The 26851-nt window shown below is 46.5% G+C and overlaps 1 protein-coding gene across 4 annotated transcripts in view; it reads left to right on the top strand.

Annotated features, from left to right (window-relative positions):
- LOC126946626 (uncharacterized) overlaps positions 1 to 26851 on the top strand; it is a 120153-nt gene that overhangs the window by 45895 nt on the left and 47407 nt on the right. The gene's annotated exons all lie outside the window — the stretch shown is intronic.

The following is a 26851-nucleotide window of genomic DNA, read 5'->3' as shown; positions in this document are numbered from 1 at the left end:
TTCCAGGATTCTACAGCCTGCAGTAATAAGTCATGCCAAACTCTCTCTGCTATATCCCAAAGTCCGGTACCCTGTGGATCAGCCCCTGAGGGCCATCCAGCCTCTGTCTCCCAACACTAAGTTCACTTCGTGTCTCTCATGACAGGGAGGAAACTTAGTGTTCCTTGGACACCTGAAGGGATGCAGTGAGCTTAAGAATTTTCAAGAGCTTATCAATCAGTCAGCCCTTGTTCATCCCAGAGCAGATGTGTGGTGGTATTGTGGTGGACCTTTACTGGGCACCCTGCCAAATAACTGGAGTGGCACTTGTACTTTAGTCCAATTGGCTGTCCTTTTCACCCTGGCTTTTCATCAACCAGAGGGGGAGGAAAAATAAGACATCATAAAGCGAGAGAAGCCCCTTATGGGTTTTTGAACTCTCACATCTATTTAGACACAATTGGAGTCCCATGGGGAATACCAGATCAATTTAAAGCTTGAAATCAAGTAACTGCAGGATTTGAGTCAATATTTTGGTGGGTGGCAGTTAATAAAAATGTAAATTGGATAAACTACATTGATTACAACCAATGGCAATGAGCTTTTCATGAGTTAAAAGAAAAACTCATGTCGGCCCCAGCCCTGGGGCTGCCTGACCTGAAAAACCCTTTACACTCTATATGTCAGATAAAGAAAACATAGCAGTTGGAGTTTTAACCCAGACTGTGGGGTCCTGGCCAAGGTCAGTGGCCTATCTCTCAAAACAACTAGACAGACTTTCCAAAGGCTGGCCCCCAGGTCTAAGGGCCCTGGCAGCAACAGTGCTGTTAGCACAAGAAGCAGATAAACTAACCCTTGGGTAACACCTGAATATAAAGGCCCCCCATGCTGTGGTAACTTTGATGAATACCAAAGGACATCATTGGCTAACAAATGCTAGATTAACCAAGTACCAAAGCTTGCTATGTGAAAATCCCCTCACAACCATTGAAGTTTGCAACACCCTAAACCCCACCACCTTGCTCCTGGTATCAGAAAGCCCAGTTGAACATCACTGTGTAGAGATATTGGACTCAGTTTATTCTAGTGGGCCCAACCTCCGAGAGCATCCTTGAACATTAGTAGATTGTGAGCTGTATGTGGGTGGGAGCAGCTTCGCCAACCCCTGCAAAGTGACTCTGAAGAAGGTGACAAGCCCTGCTCCAGTCACACCTGGAAGCTGACTGGTCCACGCATGGCCGAAGCATGAGAAAACACATCGCAGGATTTTCCTTAAAATTTGAACTTGTACAGTAAGGACTTCAACTGACCTTCCTCAGACTGAGGACTATTCCCAGTGTATACATCAAGTCACTGAGGTAGGAAAAAAGGTGCTACAGTCCTATTATTTTATGGTCATTATAAGTGTACCAAGACTCTAAAAAGAACTTGTATATATAATGCTATGCTATACAAGGTGTGTAGCCCAGGAAATGACCAACCTGATGTGTGTTATGACCTATCCGAGCCTCCCATGACCACAGTTTTTAAAATAAGATTAAGGACTGAGAACTGGTGGGGGCTCATAAGTGACATGAGTAAAGTGTTAGCCAAAACAAAAGAAAAAGGGGTGCCCAAACTGAAGGGGTGGCCTGCCCCTCCACACCTGTGGGCGTTTCTTTTTAGGTGGAATGAAAGACTTGAGAAAAGAAATGAGACACAGAGACAAAGTATAGAGAAAGAAAAAGTGGGCCCAGGGGACCAGCGCTCAGCATACAGAGGACCCACACCGGCACTGGTCTCTGAGTTCCCTCAGTATTTATTGATCATTATCTTTACCCTCTCAGAAAAAAGGGAAGTGGCAGGATAATAGGATCATAGTAGGGAGAAGGTCAGCAGTAAGACATATGAATAAAGATCTCTGTGACATGAATAAGTTTAAGGAAAAGTGCTGTGCCTTGATATGCATATGTAAACATCTCCATAAACCTTTTTAGTGCATAAAGAGCAGCATTGCTGCTAGCAAGTCCCACCTTCAGTCCTAAGGCGGTTTTCTCCTTTCTCAGTAAATAGAACATACAATCGGGTTTTACACCAAGACGTTCCATTGCCCAGGGACGGGCAGGAGACAGATGCTTTTCTCTGTCTCAACTGGCAAGAGGCCTTCTTTCCTCTTATACTAATCCTCCTCAGCACACACCATTCACGGGTGTCAGGCTGGGGGACGATCAGGTGTTTCCCTTCCCAGGAGGCCATATTTCAGACTATCACATGGGGAGAAACCTTGGACAATACCTAGCTTTCCTAGGCAGAGGTCCCTGCGACCTTCCACAGTGTATGTTTCCCTGGGTACTTGAGATTAAGAGAATGGTGATGACTTTCTGTAAGCATACTGCCTTCAGGCACTTGAAGCACACCCTGCACAGCCCCAAATCCATTAAACCTTGAGTCACCACAGCACATGTCTCTTGCAAGAACAGGGTTAGGGATAGGGTCACAGATTAACAGCATGTCAAATACAGAACAAAATGGAGTCTCTTATGTCTACTTCTTTCTTTATAGACACAGTAACAGTCTGATCTCTCTTTTCCCCACACAAACAAATCACTTTGAAATTTGATGCCTGTGCTGTCATTAATAGTAACAAGTTAGGAATAGGATGTGGTTTTCTTAATTAGGAAAAAGGCTATACATCCAAAAAAAAAAGTACATTTGTCATAAATTAGGACTGTGTGGAAATTAATGTGGATACTGGCCTTGTGTCATTTAGGCTACTTGGGTAAAAAATGAAAAAGTATCCCATCCACCTTCAGAAAGGGAAAAGTGGCCCTTCCTGTACCAGTGGTCAGTGTAACCCCTTAGAACTAGTAATAACCAACCCCCTTGATCCTTGCTGGAAAAAAGGGGAATGTGTAACCCTAGGAATTGAGGGGGCTGGACTGGATCCTCCAGTAAATACCGTGGTTTGAGAAGTTTATAAACACTCTCCTGAGCCAGTATTTCAAACCTTCTATGATGAACTGAATGTGCCAGTACCAGAAATTCCAGGAAAAACAAGAATTTGTTTTTGCAATTAGCTGAGCATGTAGCCTAGTCTCTCAATGTCACTTCATGTTATGTATGTGGAGGAACTGTAATGGGAGATAAATGGCCATGGGAAGCCCGAGAATTAGTACCTACAGACCCAGTACCTGATGAATTCCTGGCTCAAAAGAATCACCCTGATAACTTCTGGGTCCTAAAAGCCTCAATCGTTAGACAATACTGTATAGCAAGAGTGGGGAAGGACTTCACCCTTCCTGTGGGAAGACTCAACTGCCTTGAGCAAAAACTGTATAATAATACTACAAAAACAGCCAGCTAGTGGGGTTCAAACCTCACTAAGAAAATTCCATTTAGTAAATTCCCAAAGTTATAAACTGTGTGGACCCACACACAGTCCCACCAGGACTGGACAGCCCCCACTGGATTATACTGGATATGTGGGCATAGAGCTTATGCCAAATTACCCGACCAGTGGGCAGGTAGTTGTGTTATTGGCAGTATTAAACCATCTTTCTTCCTACTGCCCATAAAGACAGGCAAACTCCTGGGCTTCCCTGTCTATGCTTCCCACGAAAAGAGAAGCATAGCTATAGGAAATTGGAAAGATAATGAATGGCCCCCTGAGAGAATCATACAATATTATGGGCCTGCTACTTGGGCACAAGATGGCTCATGGGGAAACCGGACCCCCATTTACATGCTCAACTGAATCATACGGTTGCAAGCTGTCTTAGAAATAATCACTAATAAGACTGGCAGAGCCTTGACTGTTCTGGCCCGGCAAGAAACTGAGATTAGAAATGCTATCTATCAAAATAGACTGGCTCTCAACTACTTGCTAGCAGCTGAAGGAAGGGTCTCTGGGAAATTTAACCTTACTAATTGCTGTCTACACATAGATGATCAAGGGCAAGTAGTTGAAGACATAGTTAGAGATATGACAAAACTGGCATATGTGCCCTTGCAAGTGTGGCATGGATTTGATCCTGGAGCCATGTTTGGAAAATGGTTCCCAGTGCTAGGAGGATTTAAAACTCTTCTAATAGGAGTCATAATAGTAATAGCAACCTGCTTACTGCTCCCTTGTTTGCTACCTGTACTTCTTCAAATGATAAAATGCTTCATCGCTACCTTAGTTCACCAAAATGCTTTAGCACAAGTGTACTATAATCTGTCTTGAATGAATCACTATTGATCTGTCTTGCAAGAAGACATGGGTAGTGAGAATGAAAGTGAGAACTCCCATTATTGAGTGAGATTCTCAAAGGTGGGGAATAAGGGAGGAGACCACTCCTCATATTGTCTTATGCCCAATTTCTGCCTCCAAAGAAAGAAGTAAAAACTAAAAGGCAGAAATGAAATCCACAAGCGGACAGCCCAGCGCCACACCCTGGGGGCCTCGTAAAGATCAACTCCTGACCTAATCAGTTATTTGCATAAGAAAAGCACTTTAAAGATCCCTGTCCTGTTCTGTTCCATTCTAATTACTGGTACATGCAGCCCCCAGCCATGTCCCCTCTGCTTGCTCAATAGATCACGACCCTATCACATGGACCCCCTTCGAATTATGAGCCCTTAAAAGGGACAGGAATTGCTCGCTCAGGGAGCTCAGTTGTTGGAGACTTGAGTCTTGCCAAAGCTCCCAGCCAGATAAAGCCCTTCCTTCTTTAACTCGATGTCTGAGGGGTTTTGTCTGTTGCTTGTCCTTCTACAACGTTAGCTGTGAGTTTGTATATATGGCCTTTATTATTTTGAGGCATGTTTCTTCTGTGCTTAGTTCTTTGAGAGTTTTTATTACAAAGGGATGCTGAATTTTATGAAATTTTTTTCTGGGTCCATTGAGATGGTCATGTGGTTTTTGTTCTTGATTCTCTTAATGCAAAATATCGTATTTGTTGATTTGCATATGTTGAGCTGTCCTTCCATCCCTGGTATAAAACCCACTTGATTGTGGTGTATTATCTTTTCTATGCACTGTTTTATTTGGTTTGATAGTATTAATATTGCAATTTTTGCATCTATGTCCATCAGGGATATTGGTCTAGAGTTTTTCTTTTTTGTTGTGTCTTTCTCTGATTTTGGTATTAGGGTAATACTGCCTCATAGAATGAGTTAGAGATAATTTTCTCCTCTTTGATTTGTTTGAATACTTTGAGGAGGATTGGCATTAGTTCTTTGTATATTGGTAGAATTTGACTTTAAATTTATCTGGTCCTGGGCTTTTCTTGTTTGGAGGTTTTAAAAATTACGATTAAATCTTGTTATTTGTTCTTATTTGGAAATTTTTTTAATTATTGATTCAATCTTGCAATTTTTTATTGCTCTATTCAGGTTTTCTGTTTTTTTTCTTGTCTAATCTTGGGAAGTTGTATGTTTCCAGGAGTTTACCTGATTCCTCTAGGTTTCCTAATTTGTGAGCATACGGTTCTTCATAATCATCTCTGATCATTTGCGTTTCTGTTGTGTCAGTTGTATTGTCATATTTCTCATTTCTGATTTTGTTTATGTGGGTATTTTCTTGGTTAGTCTAGCTAGTGATTTTTAAATGTTTTTAATCTTTTTGAGGAACCAACTTTTGTTGATTCATTGTATTGTGTTTTTACTTTTCATTTTTTTAGTTTTGCTCTAATGTTTGTAATTTTTTCTGCTGCTAATTTTCAGTTTGGTTTGTTCTTTTCTAGTTATTAGGGCATATTAGTAGATTGTTATTTTGTAATCTATTTTATTATATAGGCCTTTAATGACGTGAGGTTTTGTTTTGTCATATTGTTAATTATTTCCTAGCTGTTTTATAAATTTTTTGTTTCCTTTTAGTCTTGGTGTTTGTCATTGTGGTTTGGTGGATGCTGCAGTGGTGCCCTTTGATTCCTTTCTCTTCCTCCTTTTTGTGATTACCAGTGCATTTTATATTTTCTTGTGTTTTTATGGTGGTAAATGTCATCCTTTCACTTCTATTGTAGGACTCCCTTGAGCATTTCTTATGCTGTTAGTCTGATGGGATTTCCTTTATAGGTGAATAGATACTTTTCTTCTGCTAATTTTAGAATTCACTCTTTCACTTTGACTTAAGACATTCTTATTATAATGTGTTGTGACAAGGTTCTTTTTGTGTTGTATTTTCTTGGGGATTGCTGAGCCTCCTGTATCTGGATGTCTACAATTCCCATTAGAATTGGAAAGTTTTCATATATTGTTTTGTTAAATTGGTTTTCTAACCTTTTTGATGGCTCTTCTCCCTCAGGGATACAAATAGTTTCTAAATTTAGCCTCTTTATGTTGTCCCAAGTGTCTCAAAGATTTGTTTATTCTTTTAAAATGTTTTTTAATTTTTGTCTTAGCAGATTATTTTTAAAAGACTGTCTACAATTTCTAAAATTCTTTCTTCTACTTGGTCTAGTGTATTATTGAAGCTATTGGATGTATTTTATATTTTCTTTAATAGTTTCTTCTGTTCTTGGATTTCTGGGTTTTTTAATCTTTTTAATAAATTTCTCATTTGTATCCTGAATTTTTTTTTTTTTGGAGCTGTTTGTATTGGTTTTCCAATTTCTCTTGCATCTCATTGACCTTCAAAATTAATATTGTGAATTCTTTATCCAAGATTTTGAGAATTGAGAATTTCTTTTTGGTTAATAGTTATTGCTGGATAGTTATTGTGTTCCTTTGAGGGTGTCATATTCCCTTTTTTATGTTTCCTGTATCATTACATTAATTTCTGGACATCTGGTGTAATTGTTGCTTTTTCCTATTTTTGGATTTACTTTCACTGGATGGGATTTCTTTTTTCTGAAGGTGTGTCAGTGGTGTTGATTAGGTAGGGCCTTTTAGCTTTCCTTCTGGATGTGTGCTGCAGGGAAGCCTCTGTATGATTTCTTTGACTATGAACGGCATTAGTGGTGTCTGTGATTTCCTCAGTGTGTTGAGGTGCAGTTATTAGCGGAGACTATGGTAAAGTTGTCATTTGAACTGGAATGCCAGATGGGCTCATCTTCAGGCTTCAGAGGTAGCAGTGGTTGGTCAAGCATGTCTATCCTTATATCATGGTGTTACATATGCTGGCACCTGTGTTAGTGGTTCCAAGTGGGCTGATTCACACATTTCTGCATGACTTTCTCAGTTGCTTATTATAGGCTGTTAAGTCCTTAGGCAGCCGCTGTGATGTGGGTCATGGCAGTAGCAGTGGCAAGATGCTCTTCTGGGTCGCAAGAACTATGTACTTGTGCTGGCAATGGTTGCAATGGGCTATGCAGGCCAGCAGGTGGCATTTGCAGGTGAGAAGCAGCAGAGGTAGAATATGTAAGTTGGTTAGGCCCAACTTTAGGAGGGGTGCTCTGGTGTCCCATATAGTGGATTGGGCTGTACAGTTTCCCAGGCCGTGGGCCCCATACTCTGTCTTGGGAGGTGATGGGGAAAAGCCTGTTGGAGCTGAATGAGGTAGGCTTGCTCTCAGGCCCTCCAATAACAGGTGCATGCACCTGCTGTGATGGGCAGGGCAGTGTTTAGGTCCTAGCAGAATTATTGGGTTAGGGGCAGCAGCTGCCATGCTGAGGTCTTACCCTGGGGAAGATGAGTCTGGCCCCAGTGGCCATAGCCTTGGCCAGTGAATGGGGGACATGTATCCCTCTCATACCCCCATCCCACCAGAGCTTGCTCCCCAGTTCCAGTTGTTGCAGCTAATCCAGCTGATCTATCACACCTCACAGTCTGTACCCAGCCCACAATTCAGCCCCAGGCTGTAGGAGCCCCTGTACAGCTCTATAGCAAGACTTCATGGTAACTTGCTTCCCGCTGCAAGGTTACAACACCCATTTCCCCCATGCCCAATGTGAAAGGCGGCAACCTACCCCACCCTTGCTTCTTAGTCCTAGCTGTAGGAGCCCGCCCTCTGCTTGTGCCTCAACTCTAATAAACAGCTCAATTTTCCATACCTAGGATTAGTGCCACTGGTTTTCAGGACAGTACCTGAAAACAGATCTTAGTCTGTTAAAAGCTAGGTTTGAAAATGGCATTTTTCTGCAGCTGCTTAGACTTTTAAAAGGGTATGAGACCCAGGGTAAGTTCCCTACTTGCAGTGTTTTTTTGTTTTTTGTTTTTCTCACAGTCTTCCAGGGGTTCCCAAGTTACATTTAGAGCTTGGGAGGTTCAGAGTGCACTTTGGTAGTTTGGATTGTATGATTCCCCAGTGGGAAAGTGGGCCACAGTAAGACTCTCACTCACCCTCTCCACATATTGGGGAGTCACTGTCCATTTCCAGCCAGCCTTGGGCCAGCAGGGTGCCTGTTTTTTGGTTTTTGGTTTTTGTTTGTTTATTTGTTTTACTTCCTTTTTGTTTTTTCCTGTTACTTTTCTGTGAAGCTTTCATGTTCCCTCTTGAATAATGTATTCAAAGTGTGATTGTCTACACCCTTTTGGTTCTAAGCCAATGAGGTATGCTGAAAATGCTGTTAGTCAACCATCTTGAAAAAAACAATAAACAAAAACAAGCCAAACTCACAGATTTATAAGATAGTTGGGTCTCAATTTTTTTAATGAGATAAGGCTAAACTTAAATTTATAATAGGTAATCTTTGATATACTTTGTATATTTATGCCCACCCAAATATGTTGAATTGTAATCCCCAATTCTGGAGGTGGAGCCTGGTGGGAGGTGTTTGGGTCATAGGGGTAAATCCCTCATGGCTTGGTGCTGTCATCATGATATTGAGTTCCCATGAGATCTGGTCATTTAAAAGTGTGGCGCCTCCCCACATTTTGCTCTCAGCATGTGATGTGCTTGCTTCCCCTGTGCCTTCTGCCATGATTGTAAGCTTCCTGAGGCCTCTCCAAAGGCCAACCAGATGCCAGCACCATGCTTCCTACAAAGACTGCAGAACTATGATGCATTTCAACCTTTTTTTCTTTATAAATTGTCCAGTCTAGCTATTCCTTTATAGCAGTACAAGAATGGCCTAATACACTTGTATTTACTCAACCTGTGAGTAAAACAGTTTAATTCAGCTAGATTTCACAAAAAATACTTAACTGTTAAAATGTGACCCAATTATATGAGGAGGCCTAAAAGATGGGAGTTATTCTAACAAAGACTGTAGGGCATTTTCTTGGACTTCATTTTTTTTTCTTGAAGATAAGAATGTTGCCATTCCTTTTCGCATAGGGATGATGTCTTTTACATGAAAAATTTATATTTTACTTTTAAGAAATAGCATCAAGGTCAAAATTTTTTTCTTTCATTTCTGCTGGTTTTTAAGTGATTTTTACTTAACTAGTATATCAGAATAGCTGAAAAGTTGCAGAAAAAAAGAGTTTAGCTTAGAGAAAGATAAAAAGGAGGAATTGCAAGATGGGGAGAGGAAAGCCCCAGGAGCAAAGTATTTCCATTAGCTTTGAGAAAGATTGCCTTGCCAGAAAATATTACTATTAGTCCTGAATTGTTTTGTTGTTTTTTTTTAAACCTCAAGATATCAATTGAGATAAGAGTTTAGAGTATAACTTTTATGGACACAATCTTTTAGTTTAGTTTTAAGAACAACAGATTAAATGATCCCTATAGCATTTTAACATGTTGTCAGCTAGACTCCCAGAAAATATTGTGGCATGGCTTTGAGCTTTGAGAGCTCATTTTTAATTAAATATGCCTTGATGATTTGGTTTAATGCCAAGTACACAAAAGCCAGTTAAATGCAAGTGCTGAATATGCAAAGGCCAAATAAAGGAAAGTGCCAATGGAAAATATAGTTCTTACTTACCAAGGAAGGACAGTAAGCCTTCTCCATATGAAGGAGTAAATCCCCTAAACCAAACCTTGAAGCCAAACCTCCAGCTGAGGTTCAAACTTCCAGCTGAGGTCAACAGGAGGAAAATAACCCTCCTCCACAGGAAATCTAGCCAGGAGGAGAAAGATCTCTCTTCAAACAGGAGGGGGAAAGACCCCTCCTCAGTCAAATCTGAAACAAAACAGAGCTCAATCAAAATCAAGACTTTGTTCCAAAACAGACTCATGAAGGGAGGCAGATCATGTATTGTGGGCTGGGGAGCTTACTGGGCCCCAGTGTGAGTACCTCATACCTTAGATCCAAGGGCTGGTGATTCTCCCCAAGATGAGTCACCTTTGGAATCCTGCTTCTGGCATCAAGTATGTTGAAGTCAAAATGTAGAGGCAAACCTCTAAATTTAATGTTTTATTTGGGAAACAAGAATTGAAATTGGGGATATACTCACAGACTAGGTAGACTTTGGTATTTTCAAAGAACAGACAGGAAGTTGGAGGTTTTAGAAAAAGGTGAAATGTTATGTATTGTTTTCCAGAAAGTTCGTTGGCACTAGCAAAGTTTCAAAGAGCTGGCAAGCTTTGATGGGTGAGTGACGGCCATGTGTAAAACAAGTCTTAGAGTTGAGCAGGTTGTTTCAGTAGCTATTAGATAAAACTGTTTTCAGGTTAGAACTGGTCATTACAGAGGTCAGGATTGCAAAAAAATTACATCATTAAAGCAATGTTATATGCCCTAAGTGCTTTTGCCCCTGGTCACTTGCCTCTGTTTTAGTTGCGTATGATAAGATGACCCAATTTGTATGATAAACTTTACAGCTGGGAGGATAATACTCTGGCTTACCTCCAAGGTTCTCAAGTAGGCACTCCTAATCCAGATTAGTGTACCATGGGTCAGAAAAGTGGGCCCAGTGGCTCCACACAGACAGGTGATCTTGGTGGGGACCTTTGGTTCTTCAGCCCCTTCAAGGAAGCTCTACATGAAAGTGTGGCTCTTCTCTCCATGCAGCACCCCCACATTCACTCATTTGTGCATTCATACATGCATGTATGCATGCAAACACACATGCCTCTACTTTCTTCCTTAATTGTGTATGTGTATCTATGTGTATTTTCTTCTTTTTCTCTTTCTCCCGTAACCACCTTGGAGATGCCACTGTGGATAGAGATTCCTCCCAATTAAGTAGTAGCCCTTAACACTGCATGATGGACACTCCCGTTTCCCCTCTGCCTTCTATTCCTTCTCCTGACTTTGTCTACAGTGAGAATTATATGTCATTTTTCCTTGTGTATGTGTTTTTAGTCTCCAGTGTGAATGAAGGCAAATGCAGAGGTATGTGTGCTTTGACACCAAGATGCTTACATGTGATAGACTCTCTTATACTTTGTAGCTTTCACAAAACACATCCCCTGAACTTTGCATCTCTGTTCAGAGTCAACATACTCCCAGATTCTTTTTTTTTTTTTTTTTTTTTTTTTTTTTTGAGGTGGCAAGAACATTATTTATTTACCATGTCCCTTCTCTTTGAACATGAGGCTTGTGGTTTTTTTCCCCCTACTGATTTCTTGAAACAGAAGTAGCTTTGAGACTATGCTCTTTTCTTGAAACAGAAGTAGCTTTGAGGCTATGTAAAGACGTACTTCCTATAGGAGGTGTGTGGGTGAGAGAGAAAGAGAGACAAGTACATCATATGGTGTTAATGTCCACCCAGAAGAAAGAGGCTTGGTAGATTAAAAGGTAGCCACATCCAAGAATGATTTGTCCTTATGCCCAGAACATCAATATGACATAGCTGTGTGCAGCCAGAATGGAGGTATTTTTTCATCAGCCAGATGAGCTTCAGGTCACTAGGGGGTCTATTATTTTATTCTTGTATGGTGGAGGAAACAGCCTTGTGAACATACTTGGAAATTTATTCTTCCATACTCATACAAGTAAAGAGACCAGGAAAGAAACACTGTGAGGGGAGACACCAAGGTGAGAAAGTCAGGGTACCCACAGAAAAGAGAACTGAGGGGCAGGTATCCTCTGGTTTTACACAAGAGAATTCCAGGACAGGCGCCTCTTTATGACAGCCTCAAGTAGCATTTGTGTGATTTCCAGGAGATACGTAGAGTTGATTTTCATGCTAGGCTTTCTCCATAGATGACAGGAAACTAGAGAGCTGATGTCCTAACCTAAAAGCCCTCACACAGTTGCTTTCATGGGGTATATGTACACTGCTCTGTTTTGAATGTCACTTTAGCAGTGCATCCCACATACAGTGAAGGACAGTTGGCTATCTTGTTTCCGGGAACATAGAATAGACAGAAAGAGAGGAAAACTGTGCAAGCCTGGGTTGTCTGTAGGCGCTGGGGTTATGGGTGAGTGGTTTTGTCTTCTTTTTTCTTCTTCTTTTTGAAGAGTCTGTTTTATGTTATAAATGGGGCAGTGATTCTGGGATTTCAGCACTCCTCCAAGAGAGACTACTAGAGCATGTAGGTAGCTGGCATGGGGCATTTGCATCCACTTCTATAGCTTTCTACCATGCTTGGTAGGAAGGGCTCTTGAGTAGATTCCTGATGGTGGGCTCAAAGTAGGGAAGCATCTGAATGAGCACCTAAGTATGATGTGTGCCCTTAAGGGGATAGGACTACTTCATGAAACTCAAGGTCTCTGTCCTAAAGAGCAGGGGAGGGTGGAAATGGGTTGGGCCTAGGACTTTGTGAGGCCATCTGCCAGTGATAGGACTTTTGGGCTCCCTTTATTGCCCATGAGAAGAAATGATCTCAGCCCCACTGGGGCAGAAAAAGTCTGTTTGGGACCCAGGGAAGAGAGCCAGATCTTTTGGACTTTTGCCTTGCATTAAATTATGTGCTCACTTTTCTGCCTGATGTCACCTGATCTCTCCTGGGCCTGGCTTGCTGCACCATGGCCCTTCTCCTGACTAATGAGGATTTGTGTGCTTAGGCTAAACTCTTAAAAGGGTGCTCCTGCAGAAGGGAGTGGGGATGCATGTTCATGCCCACAGCCTGGTACCAATCTTCCCATGATCTTTAAATCTGTCTTTTAACACTGTTAGGAGGAACATAGAGGAAATGTGGTATCTTAAAGACCTGTCAATCTCTTCCAAGCTAAAACTCAAGAGACTTAAAAGTATACCTGTATCTACAAATTTTTCACTACAAGCCTTCTATGGAGAATTGTTCAGTCACTGACCCTGGGTCATGTGCAAGGAGGTGGGTATTCCTGTTGTGGCATCTGTGTCCTCTCCTGACTAGCCCAGGTGTGGGATCTTTATTGTTTGAAGACAAGTAGATGGCATATGAAAGCCACAGACCACCAGACTGGGAAGAGGTTATGAAGGAAGTACCAGTTGTGAGAACTAGGCACCCAGTAATCAGCTACAATGAATACTCCTTGGCTGTTTCTTTAATAACAGATGGTACAGGGACAGGATCTTAAGGGAGGGGAGGAATTTTGCTGGTAATTCTGTTGCAATACTGCCATCAAGAGGAACAGGTGTGGCAATCAAATCACAATCACCCTTCCCTGTGGTTGCCTGGGGAGGAGTGGCTTCGTAGTATTGTCAGGATTCAGGCAAGACTGTGCCCAAATAAGCTATCCAGAGTCATGAGGGAAGCATGGCTTATAACCTGTTCATGTTCTGGAAACTCCAGGGACAGGTGCCAAAAAAAGCTGGACATCCAGGACACCTGGCGGGTCCCATACAGAAAGCTGTGGCTCAGGAAGCTGGTGACAGCCATGTCTGGGCAAGAGTAGCAGAGGCCTCCACCAGGGAGCCCCAACTCAAGGCCATGGGCATTTTGCCTGGTGCCCTTTCCCCTGGGAGCAATGGGTGGGAAGGCCTAGGTGGGTCCCAGGCCCTGAGAGGCTCCCTTGGCCATAGTGCACCGTAGTGAAAGATCACTCCCAGCACTGCAATTATTTGGCTATTGGTGCCTGAGATGGCCAGTGCTGGGATGGTCCACCATCCTAAAGAAGATGTACTGTCTGGGGCCCTGCGGGGCCTAAACCCAGAATATACTAGATGAGATTGAGGCAACACCAGACCCAGCCACCATGAGATGCTATGCACCCCTGAAAACCTCATTTGTTGTGTCTCAAAGGATCAGATGATTGTCTTGGAACTTGTGCATTCCCTGTGGTGCTCATTTGTGCTTTGGAACCTTCCAAGGCTCCCTCCTGTTCTTTGGGGGGTGCCCAGGTCCTTGCCATGTTTAGGTTTAAACTGGGAGGGAAGAGGGTCCTCGTTGGCCTTTTGAAGTCCAGGAAGCCAAGAGCGTGCAGAAGGAAGAACCAGTTGGGCTTCTTGTGGAGAGAGCCTGCTACATGCCAGACAGGACTGCTGGGGTACACTCAGAAAACATCGTCGTAAATGGTGCTATGACCTGACACATTAACCCAGACATCTCCATGCCTGCTCTGTAGTGGAGGTGGAATTGGGCCAGATCCAACATGGCATGTGAGGTTGAAGCTTGGAGGACATGTCCCCTTGCAGGAACAATCTGGTAAAGCAGAGGACCTGGCCATTTATTGGTGGGTTCTGGCGCTTTCAAGAATGTGAAGAATGAGTGGCAAAAGTTAACAAAGGAGCATGCACAGGAATGGGGTCACACCTACTTTGTAGAACTTAAGAATAGTAAGGGACCTACAGGACCCTCTCAACGTAATAGGTGGTATGTCTTGTTTCCTTGGGGTGACACAGAATGTAAAGATAATGGAAGGATGAACCTCCAAGGCTGGAACTTTGGGAGAAGCTTGTCCTCTTGGAAGTACCAGTAGCAGAAAAGTTCCCGAATAGAACAGGTTCCTTCATTCCACCTGGATTCAGAGAGAGATCCACGTGGATACATGTGCCTCTCCATGCCCATGCCCAGACTGCTATCCAGACATTCATCTTCCACCTAAAAATGCACTTATGCTGTTGACTGCTGGCCAATGTTCCCAAGACAAACAGGGTGACATCCAACTGTTACTTGCCTCAGCTTGCCTTTGGCGATCAAGAAGGAAACTCCCCCGGGTGGGTGGTAGAAGTGGAAGTGGTGGCACAGGCCATGGGCTCTTTTGCATTTCTCTTACTGTCTTTCAGTTGGCCTGAATGATTTATCACACAATCAATTGCAACTGCCAAAGTTTGGGAGCAGTACATTGATGTGAAGTACTGGAGACAAAAAGCAACACAAACAGATAAAGGTAGAGAAAACAAAAGGGTAAAAGAGAGGGCTAACGACTGGGAGAAAGAGCAGAAAAAGAAAGAAAAAATTGTCATAAAAACCCTAAAGACAAGTACGTAGAAGTCAAAAGAAATGGAAAGGAGCCAGGGAGGTAGCAGCTTGGGTGTAATCCACTTTTGCTGTGTCCTCTGTCTTATCTTCATAGCAGTGTTTCTGGGCAGTGTGTTCCTGCAGCACATGTTGGGGGTATGCCCACATCTAATCTGCCCAAACATGGTTGCAATACGGTTTCTAGCACAGAACATGTATGTGGAGGACGATCAGAACCCTTGCTTCTTGCCCATCTACCACTCCACAATAGCACACAAGAGTCCTTAACAGCATGCACACTTCTGTGTGTGTTCCACCCCAAGTGTTCTGGAAAAAGCTATCCAGAGATTGTCATAGGTGAGGTGTGACTAGGACCCAAGTGTTGGGGGTGACACATGGCTCCCCTCCTGTCTGACTGCCAGGGCTAACACATGAGAACACCCAGGGTTACCACATGAGAAGAGCCCAGGACTCAGTCCCCCTATCCTGGAACTGTATATTCACCTGACTCTTTACTCCCAACCCCGAGGAGCCAGTAGGACACTGGTGGTCTTTGATCTTGTGGTCAAGCTGGCCTTGGAGTGACCCGTGGTAATGCCCAAGTGGGAATGTCTCCTGGGAGGTAAGGGGTGGGCTCAGATCATACTCTGTGCCGAGTCTCCATCTATTCCCTGGAAACTCCATCTTCCCATACTACAGACATAGTTAGGGATGTGGTTAGCTCGGATTCATCCCTAGAGCTGTCAAAGAGGACCAAATCCCTGTTTGTCAGGAAGGCGGGCTAAGAGGACCCCACCAAAGCCAGTCTCCTCAGGACAGGGCAGGGACCCACAGGTAAGCCACAGCTTACACAAAGTGGACAAGATGGTGAACAGTCACGTTTAGAGCATGGTTAGCATTTTTTCTTCAGCAAAGGGCAGAGTGAGTGGACCTGGGGGAATGGCAGGTGGGCATTTCTGTAGCAATATTGCCATTAAGAGAAAGCTGTTTGGCAATCATACTCACCCTTCCTGTGGTTGCTTGGGGAGGATTGGCTTGAGAGTGTTATGGGGGACCAGACAGGATGAGGGGCCAGTGCCTGGATGGATCTGAGCTCTCTGGAAGCCTGAGGAAAGAGGGGCCCATGGCCAGATAGGGCCGTGAAAGGCCCAGAGATAGGCGCCAGAATTAGATGGACAGGCAGGACATCTGGCAGGTCCCCTAAAGGACTTCGTGTCTCAGGAGCCTGGTGGTGGCCATGATCTGGGTGGGACTAGCAGAGGCCTTGGCCAAGGAGTATCAGCTCGGGGCTGGGGTAGTTTGCCTGGCGCCTCTTCCTATGGGAGCAATGGGGGTGATGGCCTAGCTGGGTCCTTGGCCCCAGGAGGCTCCCTTGGCTGCAGTGCACCCCAGTGCTGAGGGGCAACTCCCAGTGCTGGAGTTCGGTGGTCATTGGCACCAGTGGTGGCCAGTGCTGGGGGGTTCCTCCATCCTAGGAATGAAGATGGGCCACGTGAGATCCTGGCTCATACGCAGAGTGTCCTTGACGAGATGTACGCAAGGCCAAGCCCAACCGCCCCGATACACCATGCGCCCCTCCCATGCAACACTCTCTTGTTGTATCCATGTCCCAGAATTTCTCTTGGAGCCAGGTCATTCCCTGTGGTGCTCATTTCTGCCTGGGGGTCTTCCGTCAACCCTGTATGTCTTGGGGTTGTGAAGGCCTTGCCCTGTGATCAGAAGCATATAAAACCAATGCGTTCAGTGGCAAACGTGGCAAAATGGAGACTTTCTGGGCATCAGCTGGGTAGCACCAAGGCCTTCCTAAGCCTGCTAAAGTCTGGGAAGCCAAGGGCATCCAGATGGAAGGACCTGTTGGGCTCAGCCTCAGGACAGCCTGCTGTATGCCAGAAGGGTCTACTGGGGTGCTCAGGCAGCAACCCCCTGCCCTCCTCAGGGTCTCTGAGGTAGAATTGGGCCGGGACCAACATTGGGTGCAGGGATGAGGCTTGGAGGATGCACCCCTTTGCAGGATATGGTCAGGTAAAACAGAGGATCGAGTCATTTCCTGGGTCATTCTGGCCCTTTTGAGTGTGTTCAGGAGTCTCCCAAGTGAACAGGGGCTTGTGTCCAAAGGTGGGGATCTGCACTGCTTCGCAGAATTCAAGAGTGGAAAGGGACCTAGAGGACCCTCTTGAGGAGACAGGTGGGATGTACTGTTTCTTTGGTAGGACTGAAAAGGGCATAAGGAGGTGATGGGCCTCTGAGGCCTGAATTCCTGGAAGCAGAGGACCAAAAGTGGAAAACGGTCCTGAAAGATACCTAGTCCTCCCTTCCACATGAATTCAGCGAGAGAGCAAGCCATGTGGATCGGTGTGCCCCTCCCTGTCCATGTGCACAGAGACTGCCATCCAGACAGACATTCAAATTCTACCTCTATGCTCTCTTGCTGTTGAGTAGGGGCCTATGTTCCCAGCACCGACCGGATGTCGTTCAACTATGACTTGACTCACCTTGGCTTTGGGGACCAAGAAGCAAGGTTCACCAAGGTGGTGGTGGTAGAAGTGGAGGCGGTGGCACAGGCCTTGGGCTCTTGGGCATTTCTTTGGCCACCTCTCAACCTACCTGCATGATTTCTCACACATTTAGTTGCATCTCTTACAGTTTTAAAGGCACACATTGACAGGAAGTCCTGGATAGTAAAGGAAACACAAACACAGAGACAGTAGGGGAGGAGGCACGCCCCAGTGGGAGTGGACGAGAGAGAGAGAGAATGCAGTAGAAAAGAGACAGAGATAGAGAAAGAAAAGTGCAAAATCTCAGAGAAGTGCGTGGGGATCAAGGAGTCCAGAAGGGGCCAGAGGGGTAGCAGTTTGGGGTTACTGTGTTTTTTCTGTTTCCTCTGGCTTCAGAGCAACATTCAATGTCACTGTGTTCCTGCAGCACATGTTAGGCATTTGCCTGCGCCTTCACTGCCCCAACATGACCATAAGGTCTCTGTCACAGAATTTTTGTGGGGAGGAAGATCAGAACACTTGGGTTTTGCCCATCTACCACTCCCCCATAGCACATGAGTCCTCAACAACTTGCACTCCTCTGTAAACGAGCCTTCTGGGGCTCTCCAGAGGTTGACATAGGCCAGGTGTTAGGACGACAGGTGTGTTTGGAGTGGCTCCTGGCTTTCACGTTGGTCCCGTCTGACTGATTCTGGCTTGGGCTCTCCCCCACCCCCTTACCAGGGCTGCTGTGTGAGAAAAGCCAGGGGCTCAGTCCCTCTATACTGGGATTGTATGTTCACCTGAAGTTTTAGTGTCACACCCCAGGGGCCAGTGGGACGCTGGTCGCCTTTGACCATGTGGTAGGTTCCAGGATGAGCTGGACAGCCAGGATGCCTGGCGCGACTCATACAGGAAGCCATGGCTGGGGAGCCTGGTGGTGGTCATTATCTGGGCAGGCCTAGCAAGGCCTCAGCCAAGGAGCATTGGCTCGGAGCCCTGGACAGTTTATCTTCTTCCCCTTCCCCTGGGAGCAACGGGGGTGATGCCTAGCTGGGTCTGCAGCCCTGGAAGGCTCTCTTGGCCACACTGCATGCCAGTGAGGAGGGGCCACTACTAGCACTGAGTTCTGTGGCCATTGGCGATGGTGCTGAACTACACCCAGACATTTCTCCATCCTAGGGAAGAAGGTGGTTGGTGTGGGATCCTGTGGGTCCCATACCCAAACTGTCCTTGACAAGGTGGATGCAAGGCAAGGCCCAACCACCCTGAGACACTGCACTCCCCATGTGACCCTCTCTTGTTTTGTCCATGTCCCAGAGTTTGTCCTGGAGTGGGCCATTTGCCAATGTGCTCATTTCTGCCTGGGAGACTTCTTTTGACCCCACCTGTCTTTGGGGGTACACAGGCCCATTGACTGTGACCAGAAGTTGACCAACCAGTGACAAACGTGGCAAAATGAAGACTATCTGGGTGACAGCTGGGTGGGACCAGGGCCTTCCTAGGCCTGCTTCAGTATGGGAAGCCAAGAGCACCCAGAAGGAAGGACCCTTCAGACTCGGTGTGGGGACAGCCTACTAGTGGCAGAAGGGTCTGCTGAGGTGCGCCCAGGAAGCATCACCCTGCCCCTCCTCAAGTGGAGAGCCAAGCCCAACATGGACTGTAGGGATGAGGCTTGGAGGATGTGTCCTTTTGCAGAACACAGTCTGGTACAGCAGGGGACTGGGCCATCTCCCAGGGAATTCTGGCCCTTCCGAGTGGGTTCAGGAGTCTCCCAAGTGAACAGGGTCTTGTGTCCAAAGGGTAAGGATCGGCACCCTTTCACAGAATTCAAGAATGCAAGGGGACCTAGAGGATGCTATCGAAGTTACAGGTGGCATATGCTGTTCTCTGGTAGGACTCAATGAAGGCATAAGGAGGTAATGGGCCTCCGAGGTCTGAATTCTTGGAAGCATAGCACCCACTTTGGAGTACCAAAAGTAGAAAAGGTCACAGGGTATATGGTCCTCCATTCCTCCTGAATCCAACAAGAGAGCAAGCCACGTGTATAAGCATGCCCCTCCATGCCCGTGTGCAAAGAGACTACCAACAAACACTCACCTTCCACTGCAATGCACTATTGCTGTTTAGTCGGACTGGTGTTCCCAGGACAAAGGGGTGACATTCAACTTAAACATGCTTCACCTTGGCTTCAGGGACCAAGAAGGAAGGTCCCTGGGCTGGTGGTGGTGGTAGAAACGGAGGGAATGGACCAGGTCTTGGGTTCTTGAGCATTTCTCTTGCCACCTCTCAGCCTACCTGCATGATTTCTCACATGTTCAGTTGCATCTCTTATCATCTTAAAGACACGTTGACAGGAAGTCCTGGACAGTCAAAGAAACACAAACACATAGAGACAGAGAACAGGAGAGGAAGCAGGCCGCAGTAGAAGTGGGTGAGAGAGCATTGGGCCTGGGGGTGGTTCTAAAGAAAGAGGGAGAGAGCACACAGTAAAAAAAGGAAGAGACAGAGAAGGAAAAACCTGTCGTGGAAAACCCCAAAGGGAAGCGCATAGGGGTCAAGGAGTCCAGAAGGGGCCAGAGAGGTAGAAGCTTGGGGTAGTGTGTTCCTTCTATTTCCTGTCTTGAGAACAGTGTTCAGTGTCACTGTGTTCCTGCAGCAGACATCAGGCGTTTGCCTCTGCCTTGACTGCTCCGATGAGGTCAACATAGGGTTTTCGTCACAGAATATGTGTAGGGAGGAAGATCGAAAGACTTGGGTCTTCCCCATCTACCACTCCCCCATAGCACACATGAGTCCTCAATGGCATGCACACCTCTGTGTGTTTTCTATGTCCAGCCTACTGGGCAGAGCTGTCCGGAGGTTGACGTAGGCCAAGTGTGAGGAGGACAGGTGTGTTTGGGATGGAACCTAGCTCCCCTTCTGTCTGATGGCTAGCTTGGGCTCTCCCACCCCACCCCCTTGCCAGGGCTGCCATGTGAGAAGGGCCATGGGTCTGCTGCCACTATCCTAGAATTATATGTTCACCTGAAGTTTGAGTCCCAACTTCCAGGACCCAGTGGTACACTGGTCACCTTTGACCTCGTGGTCAAGCTGGTTTTAGAGTGACCCATGAGAATGCCCAAGTGCAAATGTCTCCTGTAGGGAAGGGGCTGGGCTCGTATCCTACTGTGTGCCCAGTCTCCTGTTCCCTGAGGACTCCACCAACCTTCCATGCTAAAGGAGTACTTAGGGATGGGGTTAGGTTGTGACTACCCCTAGGGTGTTCCAAGGGGGCTGCTTTCCTGTTTGTCAGGAAGGCAGGCTAAGAGGTCCCCACTGAAGCCAGTCTCCCCAGGACAGGGTCCCGCGGGTGACTCAGAGCTGTTTGAAAGTTGCTAAGATGGTAATCAGCCATGTTTGGAGCGTTTTTTTTTTGTTTGTTTTTGTTTTTTTTTCCCTCAGCAAAGGGCGGAGGGAGTGGATGGAGGAAGGTCAGTGGTATTTCTGGAGCAATACTGCCATCAAGAGGAACTTGTGTGGCAATCCCATGCATCTTTCCCTGTGTTTGCTGGGGAGGACCAGGCAGGACTAGGGCCAGTGCCCAGACAGATCCTAGCTCTCTAGAGGCCTGTGGGAAATTGGGCCTGTGTCCAATTCAGGCCGTGGAGACCCCTGAGTTAGGCCAGCGTGACCTGGACATCCAGGATGCCTGGGAGATCCCGTACAGAAAAACATGTCTTGGGAGCCTGGTGGCGGCCATGTCTGGGCGGGACTAGTGGAGGCCTCAGTCAAGGAGCTTGGGCTCCAGGCATGGGCAGTTTGCCTGGTGTCCCTACCCTTGGGAGCAAGAATCCTGATGGCCTCGCTGGGTTCTGAGCCCCGGGAGGATCCCTTGGCTGCAGTGCATACCATTGAGAAGGAGCCACTCTTAGCTCTGGAGTTCTGCAGCCATTGGTGCCAGTGGTCAGAGGGTGCTGGGGTGCTCCTCCGTCCTAGGGAAGAAAATGGCCTGCGATCCTGCGGCGCCGGTACCCAGACTGTCATTGACAAGGTGGACGCAAGGCAATGCCCAGCTACCTTGAGACACTGTGCCCCGTACCCCCCACCCCCGTGACTCTCCCTTCATGTTCCCATGCCCCAAAGATTCCCTTGGAGGTGGGCTATTCTCCATGGTGCTCATTTTTGCTTGAAAGCCTTCTGCCGACTCAGCCTGTGCTTTGAGCGTATGCAGTCCCTTGCTCTGTGATCAGAAGTGGACCAATGTGTTCTGTGGCAAGCGTTTCAAAATGGAGACTCTCTGGGTATAAACTGGTTAGGAATAGGGTGGTCCCAAGCCTGCTAAAATTCCGGAACCTAAGATGACACAAAAAGACAGACCCATCGGGCTTGGCCTCAGGAGATCCTGCCAGGTGCCAGAAAGAACTTCTGGGGCACGCTCAGGCAAATGTAGTGAATGGTGCTTGGCCCTGGCTCATTCACCTGGACATACCACTGCCTCTATTCAAGTATGTCTGCAGAGTAGATTATGGCCATGTGCAACGTGGTGTGCTTCACTAGAGCTTGGAAGACATGTTCCTTTGCAGTAAGGGATCTGGTGATGCAGAGGACTGGACCTTTTTTCCATGGTGGGTGAGTTCTGGCACTTTCGAGAATGTTGAGAAAATCTGACAAATGAACAGGGGTGCATGTCCATGGTGGTGAGGCTCAGCCCACTGCAGAATTCAAAAGAGGGAAGAAACCTAGAGGACCCTTTCGAAGTGACAGGTGGAATGTGTTGTTTCCTTAGGGTGGGACATAATGTAGTAAGCATAAGGTGATAAGCCTCTGATGCCTGAATCCATAGGAGAACGGCCTTCTTCAGAGCACTGATAGTAGAAAATGTCCCAAAGAATACATGGTCCTCTTTTCTATCGCAATCAAGAGAAAGACTCACGTAAATACCTGTGCCCACAGAGACTGCAATTCAAACAGACATTTCCTTCCACCTAAATACCTTGTGGTCAAGCTGTCCTTGGAGTGACCCATGAGAATGTCCAAGTGGAAATGTCTCATAGATGGCAGAAGGTGGGCTTGGAATCTACTGTGTGCCCAGTCTCCATCTCTTCCCTGCAGGCTCCACCATCCTCTCAAGCTAAAGACATAGTTAGGGAGGCAATTAGGCCTGGTCCATCTCTAGAGCTGTCCAAGGGAACCGCTTTCTTGTTTGTCAGAAAGGCAGGCTAGGAGGACCCCACCAAGGCCAGTCTCCCAAGGGAAAAGTTCCCACCTGTGGGCCAGAGCTGACCCAAAAGGGCCGAGATGGTGATTAGCCATGTTTGGAGTGCGGTTGGCATTTTATCCTTAGCAAAGGGTGGAGGGAGTGGACCTGGAGGAAGGGCAGATGGGCATTTCTGCAGCAATACTGCCATCAAGAGGAACTTGTTTACTGGGCATTTCTCTTGCTGCCTCTTAGCCTACTGGCATGACCTCTCACACATTCAGTTGCATCTCTTACAGTTCAGGAGAAATACATTGATATGATATACCTGGAGAAAGACAGAAACACAAACAGACAGAGAGAGAGAAAAAAAAATAGTTTGGTTCAAAGTGTTGGGAATGACCTAGGGAGGCAACAGCTTGGATGTTGTCTGCTTTTTTTGTTTTCTTTGTCTTATCTTCACAGCAGTGTTCATGGTCAGTGTGTTTCTGCAGCACACGTTGAGGGTATTCCCATATCTACTCTGCCCCAACACAGTCACAATAAGATTTTTCTCACAGAACATGTGTGGGGAGGAAGATCAGAAAAATTGTGTCTTGCCCATCTATTGCTCCCCTGTGACACACAGGAGTCCACAACAGCACTCACAACTGTGTGTTTTTTCCCACCTCAAACATTCTGGGGTGAGCTGGCCAGAGACTGATGTAGGCCAGGTGTGTTTGGGGTGGCACCTGGCACTCTTCGTGTCTGATCTATCTTTGCCTGTACCCCCTGGGGCTGCCCCAGGAGACAAGCTGGGGGCTCAATCTTGCTGTTCTAAAATTGTACGTTCACCTTACTCTTTAGTCCACCCCAGTGGCCTGTGAGATGCTGGTTGCCTTTGACCTTGTGGTCAAGCTGGTCTTGTAGTGACTCGTGGGAACACCCAAGTGGAAATGTCTCGCGGTGGGCAGGGGGTGGCTTAGATACAACTCTGTGCCCAGTCTCTTTTTCCTGAGGGCTCCACCGTCCTCCCATTCTAAAGGCATAGTTAGGGATGTGGTTAGGTCAAGTCCATCCCTAGGGTGGTCCAAGGGGACCACTTTGCTGTTTGTCAGGAAGGCAGGCTAGGAGGACTCCAACAAGGCCAGTCTCCCAAGGGAAAGGGTCCCACAGGTGGGCTAGAGCTGGCCCAAAGTGGCCGAGATGGTGATCGGCCATGTGTGGGGCGCTGTTGGTGTTTTTTCCTCAGCAAAGGATGGAGGGAGTGGACCTGGGGGAAGGGCAGGTGGGCATCTCTGGAGCAATACTGCCATCAAGAGGAACTCATTTGGCAATCCTGCGCACCCTTCCCTGTGCTTGCCTGGGAAGGAGTGGCTTGGAAGTGCTGTGGGGGACCAGGCAGGACTAGGGCTGGTGTCCGGACAGATTTGAGCTCTCTGGAAGCCTGAGAGAAGTGAGCCTGTGGTCAATTCAGGCCATGAAAGCCCCAAAGATAGGCACCAGGATGCCTGGCTGGTCCTGCACAGGAAGCCTTGGTTGGGGAGCCTAGTGGCAGCCATGTCTGGGAGGGACTAGCGGAGGTCTGGGCCAGGAAGTGTCAGCTCGTGTCAGCTCAGGGCCATCGGCCCTTTTCCTTATGCCCCTTGGGAGCAAGGGGCAGGATACCCTAGAGGTGTACCTGGCCTGGGAGGTTTTCTTGGCTACCGGGCACCCCCAGTGAAGGTCCACTCCCAGTGCTGGAGTTCTGTGGCCATTGGTGCTTGTGGTGGCTGGCATTGGAGTGTTCTTCCTATCTCTGGGAGAAGACAGGCTGCCTGAGACCCTGTGGGCCCATACTCAGACCTTTTTTTTTTTTTTTTTTTTTTTTGACATGATTGAAGCAATGCTATGCCCAGCCACCTTGAGAAGCCACCCACCTTTGCAACCCTGTTTTTCTGGTGTCCCTGTTCCAAAGGATGGGACCATTGTCTTGGAGCAGGCCCATCTCCCTTGCGTTCATTTCTGTTTCACATTCTTCTACCATCTTCACTGCCACTCCAACATGATTGCTCATACAGCTATACACAGGAATGGCCTTTGCTTCCTTCTCCACCTGTGCTCAGGGAGCTGCAACTCAGAGAGTCAGGAGTCCTTGCCACATTAACTAGTGTTGCATTTAGTCGTTCCTCATCTTCCCCACTGTGCTCCTCTCTGTACACCCAACCCTATCCACATTTTTAAAATAATATTATTTCATATCCCCCCCCACCCCATTAAGAAGGTGTGCCTTGCCAAGAAACAGGGGCATGCTCACTGACACATAGCTCTTTTCTGTTGTCTCTGCCTCTCCCTAGAGGCGATTTCTAGAAAACCTGTAGGATGGGTCATGTCATTTGCCAGCTTCTGCCTTCCTTGGTTTGTGCTCCCTGGTCTGCACTTTCCCAAAGACCAAATAGGACATCTCAAACAAAGCCCAGACCTTCATTCCTTTATTTTTATTTTTTACACCTACTAGATGAAAACTGCTCCTTTTTACCCTGTGTTTTTCATGTGTGAGTTTCCCTACATGTTACACTGTTGTATTATTTGGGCAAAACCTCTTGGATCCAACCGATTTTATACTTGTCAAGCTCCAAGGCAGCATCCAGACCTAGAATATCTGATCATTCCCTAGCCCAAGGCTGTGAGATTAGTGGTTTGAGTGTGCTCCTTTGGCGTGGGCCATCACCATAGGACAGCTGAACCCACAGAACATACAACAACTTGAGTGTGAATCCAAGTGTTCCCAAGAGACAAACCAGGTCATACCCCTAGAGATCAGGGAACAGGGAAACCCTGGAATATTCCCAAACTGAAGTGAATTTTCAATGTAGTCCCAGGTCTCTTGACTCCTCAGGATGATGTACTACTCGACATCAACAACCAGTGGATACTCTGTGCCCTAAGGAAAAGATTGACAGAATAGTATCCTGTGGCACCCTTGACCCAGCCTTTCTTTGAGGGGAGCAAGAGGAAACCAGACAAAATTTGAAATGCAATGCACACAGTTTACCATTTCTTTTCTCAGTGTGGTACCCAATAATCAGTAAGTTCTCTGTCTTCTTTATAAAAGATAATACTGATGATGTGGCCACTGCCACCTCCCCATTATTTGGCTGGGCCGGGGTCCTCCAGATGAGACATTAGTTCTCAGGTTTTACACAGCCCCAAGACCTCCAGGGCAAGGACCCCTCTCTCCCCTAACCTTTCTTCTGCACCAAGAGCAAAGATCCATAGTCTCAATACCCTGCAGTAGCTTCAGCTCCCGGTTTCCAAACACGGTGGCCACCAAGGCCTGGCCTCCATTTTGTGAATAATGCCAAGGGAGTCCTAAAACCAGTCCAAGACCTTGAAGTGGGGTTTACTCTGTTTAGGTTCTTGGGATAAACTGGTATTCCTTTCTCTCATGCCCTCAGTGGGGAATATAAATGCCTGTGAAATAATTCATCAAAAGGACTAGCTCTATTGAGCTATTCCTGGGCAGACTTTTGAGTTTATACAGGTTATCTTAGGTAAAATTGTTTCACGAAAACAAAGACTCATAACTTGAAATGGGCCAAGTACCTGGATTACTCTTATCCTGGAATTACTGACACTTTCCTTTACACACATATGCAGACCAACCCAGTTCAGCAGGCTAATCTACCTTAAAGGCTAAGGAACAGGTATGAAAGGGAATGATAGTTGATTCTAGGGAAAGCAGGAATTGGCAGGAAGAATTAAGTAGCTGTGAAGCAGACTTTGCTTGTTTTTATGTTTTGTTTTGTTTTTAACGACAACCTATCTGTGCTGCAGTAATTGTGTTGGCCTAGCAGCCTACATGATCCTCTTGGCCATACTGGACCCTAGCTCTGCCCTCCGGGACACAATTGCACTTGGGCGTACTCACGGGTCACTGCAAAGCCAGCTTGACCAAGAGGTCAAAGGCGACCGGCGTCCCACTGACCCCTGGGGTTTTGGCCTCAGACTTGAGGTGAACCTACAATTCCGGAAGAGCGGGACCGGGTCCCGGGCCCTTCCCTTGTGGCAGCAGCGGCAAGGTGCTGGTGGAAGAGCCCTGGCCAGCATAGGTCAGACAGGAGGGGAGCCAGCTGCCACCCCAAACACACACTGTCCTCCTCACACCTGGCCTACGTCCAACTCTCCACGGCCCTGCCCGGA

This window comes from Macaca thibetana, chromosome X (assembly GCF_024542745.1).
Source record: "Macaca thibetana thibetana isolate TM-01 chromosome X, ASM2454274v1, whole genome shotgun sequence".
Classification (NCBI taxonomy): domain Eukaryota; kingdom Metazoa; phylum Chordata; class Mammalia; order Primates; family Cercopithecidae; genus Macaca; species Macaca thibetana.
Note: the sequence above shows the minus strand (reverse complement) of the source record. Positions and strands in the feature narration are given on the sequence as shown.